General features: G+C 51.4%; 1 non-coding gene across 1 annotated transcript; it reads left to right on the top strand.

Annotated features, from left to right (window-relative positions):
• The first annotated feature begins 291 nt into the window (after positions 1-291).
• LOC114819053 (small Cajal body-specific RNA 16) lies at positions 292-469 on the top strand. Its single transcript, XR_003766349.1, has one exon.
• The last annotated feature ends 3,919 nt before the right edge of the window (positions 470-4,388 follow it).

Genomic DNA, 4,388 nt, shown 5'->3' with positions numbered 1-4,388 from the left:
TGGGGGGACAGGGGGGGCTCAGCTGGGCCCCAGGGACGGAAGGGATGGGCTGTGCAGCGGGGAGGGGGCTGCCTGGCCAGGGCACGGTGTGCTCAGGTGGCCAGACCGAGACTGTTTGTTGTTCTTGTGACTTCTCCCCAAACCTCGTGTGCCGCAGGATTTCCTGCCCAGAGAAGCTGCAGCCCCGAGTGGTGACCGTGGGCGGTTCCGTTGGCACTTGGGCTCCCATGTGTGAGGTGAGTGAGAACGGGGTGAGCCCTGTGCATCCCTCCTGGGTAGGGGGAACACGAGGGGGGCTGGGGAAGGGCTGCTGGGCGGTGGGGCCACCGGGCCCAGCCTTGTACCAGCCAGTCCCACCCGTGCCCCAGATCAACTCTGAGGTGGGCTCCGTGCTGGGTTCCCCTGTGCAGTACCAGGTGTGAGCATCCACGCAGCGTTCTGATGGTCATGTATGATACTGCACACAGCGGGCTCATCCCTCAGCTGAGGGAAAACAGCCCTCAGATGAGTTTCTTTAATGACTGCTGCAGCGTCTCTTAAAAACCACCGAGCCAGATTAAAGTGAGGCTGCACGTCCTTGGTGGGTGTGGTGTACAGACACAGAAAGCAGAACTTGGATACATTGCATGGGTATTTTTTTCACTTGATTTATCACTGGCACTGTCTGAATTCCAAAATTTTGTTCCCCCCCACAGTAGGAAATACTGATAAGGTCGTTTCTTTCCTTGAACAAATTGTAAGGCTTTGTTGGAAGTTGTGTACTTTGCTCTCTCGTTACGTCTGTGATTTTCTGTCCTGTTTGGTTTTTCTCCTGCAGCCAGGGAGTCCGGCCAGGGTCACAGCTCAGGTGAACACGAGCTCTCACAAGCCTGGGGAGGGGAGCGGGCAAGGCCTGTGCTGTGAGCCTGGAACCAAAGTCATCCTGGCTTCTGACAAAAAGCCTAAAAGAGCAACTTTTCTGCTTGTTGTTGTTGTTGTCAGTGGGGTGATGTGGCTCACAGCGAGGTCACCCCAGACAGCTGCTGCTGTGCAACTGTGGAGCTGTCAGGGGGTGGGAGGAGGGGGCTGCTCCCCAAACCAGCTTTGTTTGCCATCAGACTCTGTTTTGCTCGTGGCTGCAGCCGATGTGCCAGTGATGGGTGAGCTCTCCCAGCAGAATTTGGGATAAAGTTGATATTTCATTGCTGCTGAAATGACAGACCCTCCCTGCCCCCAGTCCCAGCACAATGCTGCTTTTGCTCACCTAGACCTGGCACTGGGGTTTGTTAGGCCCATCTGTGACTGCTGCTTTTGCTCACCTAGACCTGGCACTGGCCCATCTGTGAGCAAATTTAACCCAAGAAAGCAGCAAAAACGAGCTGAGGAGAGAAAAATAAGTAACTTTCTAGCATGTTAATGAAGTCATGGGGAAGTTGGCAGTGTCCAAGGTTGGGAGGGAGAGGAAGGACTGTGTAGTTTGGGGGAGGGAAAAGCAACTTTTCTGCCTCCCTTTTCTCCCCACCAGTGACTTTGTGTCGCAGAGGAGCTGCACTGCACTGTAGAGACCATGGTGTGCACAGTGGCCGTGCAGAAGCTGCCAGGTGCCATATTTCCAATCACACCTTCAAGCCAGGAGCACTGCACACCAGCTGCACCTGAGCCAGCAGGACGGGGCTGATGTGTCTGTCTCAGGAGCTCCAATACGCTGTCGCTCTGCCCAGCCTCATGCCGTGTTCACCAGATGTGTGAACTGTCCCTGATCATTTTAGTGAGGTGTTCATTTGGGAGCCTGATGGTTTAACAGCTCACTGATAATTCTTTGTGTTGCACCTGCTTGTCCTTCAGGTGGTGATTTTCTTTTCCACTGCACCTCTTACCCAACTGCTTCTGCCAGGGTCACCCTAACAGTATGAAGTATATTTTTGAAGAAAAACTGTTCTTACTGTGTCTCCTCAGCAGAAATGAAGCAGTGTCTCTGGTTGGGGCCTTCTGGTGCATCCCTATGATGCAACACTGATCCAGAACACACTCATTTTGCTGCCTCTGATGTGCTCAGACCAGTCCAGGCCATTAACGCTGTGCTGGCAGCTTTCTGCTGGCCACACCTCTGACCTGTCAGTGTCACACAAGACAAGCTCTGGGCTGTGTGTTACAGCTGTTTTGATGTTCCCATGTCTGGTAAGATCAGGTGTGTGCTTGGGTTGATCTGGCAGTTTTATTTTACCACGACACTGCAGGCTTGAGAGCGACTTCCCCCCGCCCCAGCTGGAAAGGAGGTGGTGGCAAAAGTGGTGCTTGGCACTGAGGTGCTGTTGGCAGTTTTCAGGGTAGAACTGCTGTCGGGAAGAATTTTAAGGAGAGCTGGGGGTGGGATGCTGCTTCTCTTAGGTGCTGAGGCAGAGAAGATGGGTCTGTAGGACAGTGGTCTCCAGCTTTAGCTGCGTTTCGGGCTGACACCCTGACTGGGTGATGTCTCCTGCGCTGATTGAAGCTGTGCTCCCTTCACCATATGCAAAGTCACCTGCTTTGAATTTGCAACCAATTCTGTTTCTGCTTTTGTCTCCTGATGTTGAACTGACCTGGGCAGATCTGTCTGACAGTCTCAGCCTGCAGTCAGAAGACATTTCACTTGTGTAGTGCTGCAGACTAGCACCTTTGTTCAGTTTATTATTTGAAGGAGCATTTCTCTTTCCTTTTGCTAATGTTGCTCTTCCCTGGGTTATAAATTGCTGTTTTCAGCCACCTGGGCTGTCAGAATAAAGCGTGTGGAGCCCTAGGTGGGGTGGTTACAAATATCCTGATCTTAGTTGCACTTGGAAACTGAGCTGTATTTATCCTTTAAATCAAAAATGTGTCAATGTTGCTATATTTTAAACTTGTCAGGTTTCTAATAAAGGAGGAAAAAGTTGTATCTAAGTCAGAGAAATATCTTCTAAGCTTGGAGAATCTTCATTTTAAAAACAAAGTTATTTGTCTGACCGAGGATTTTCCTGTCGACTGACTGTTAAACAATGAAGCATGTTCTCATTTCAGGTAACGTGTAGTGTCACCATTTGCAGGAGGGGGGCCTTGGATCACGAGCTGTTTGTGCCAGCCCTGTGCGGTCTGACTGCCCGGCACACAGAGCCAGCAGCTCAGATGCCCGTGCCCAGCTTCCCTGCAGTGTGCTGGCTTTTCAGGGGGTGGGACTGGAAGATCTTCCTGCAGGATGGTGAGAGTGCTGCCCTTGCAATTTGGCTATACTTGTGTGGTCTTTTTATGTCATAGAAAGCAGTGTGGCCTAACCAGGTGGTAAACATGAATAAAATCCGGTTTTTAAAATTGACTTTCTCCATATTTAATACTTGCTATTCTGTGTGAACAAAGTAGAAAGATTTTTTACAAGATGCACGTGTGCATACAGGCAAGTAGGGTATAAAACTACTTCTACCCTGGCACCTGGGGCTTCTGCCCGGGACAGTCACACGCTGGAGACGTGCAGTGCTCTCTAGATGTGTGGATCTGGGTATGTGTAGGGGTAATTCCATCTGGAGTTCAGCCGTGCTGAAGGATTTGAGAGCATCTCCTCAGTGTGCTGAGCTCCCGTCTCCACCAGAGGGTGTGAGGCTCCGTGGAATGGCCGAATTTCACCGAAACTGCAAAACCCAGAGACTCTCTCCCTTTGGGATGCACAGGATGATGTTCCTGTTGGAGATTCCCACGCTGCGTGTTGCCAGCAGCCCAGGTTGGTTATGTGCTGTCAGTGGGATCCAGTTAGTGCTTGCCCCCAGTGCTGGCTCCTGAAGAGGTCACATAGAGTGGTCAGCTTGCGTGTGCCTAGTTCCTTCCACCTGGGTGGTGAAATGTACCCTTGCTAACAGGAAGTGATAACTTGTCACTTGCACTGCGAAGGGCCTGGCTCCTGCATTTTCTGCTAGAAAATTTTCTACTAGATTCCTAGGGAATTTCTGCTTCATCTGCAACACTCCCAAACCAAACCTGAGGCAAGTGTGCTGTGAAATGCAGGGAGCTGGTGCTGGTTGCTGGGTTAACCCCGGCTGTGTCTGCCTTCCCTGTGCTTAGTGCTCACAGGAACTGCCACGGGGTTCATGGTGGCCACGTTGGCTCCTGGGCTGAGTACGGGATTTCTTCCTTGCTAAATTTTGCCTCCCAAGTGTCATGTTGAGAATGAATTCCTGAGCAGAACTGAACCTGGCCCCGCTCCTGAGCAATGCTGGTTTTGCTGCTGCACTTGCAGGGCTTGAGAAGGTGATTCCACAGAAGAGATGGACATCTCCGTGAGTACATAACTGCCGCAGCTGAAGTCATTAGTTGTGCTTGAAGTGCTGTTACAGTAAAAGCATCTTTGGGCTGACAGGTACAGGCAGAACAGCCTCTGCCAGCTCGGTGTGCTGAGGTCTCTGCTTAAC

This window comes from Antrostomus carolinensis, unplaced genomic scaffold, assembly GCF_000700745.2.
Source record: "Antrostomus carolinensis isolate BGI_N321 unplaced genomic scaffold, ASM70074v2 scaffold46171, whole genome shotgun sequence".
NCBI classification, from domain to species: Eukaryota; Metazoa; Chordata; class Aves; order Caprimulgiformes; family Caprimulgidae; genus Antrostomus; species Antrostomus carolinensis.
The sequence above is the reverse complement of the archived record's forward strand: the minus strand, read 5'-3'. Positions and strand labels throughout refer to the sequence as shown.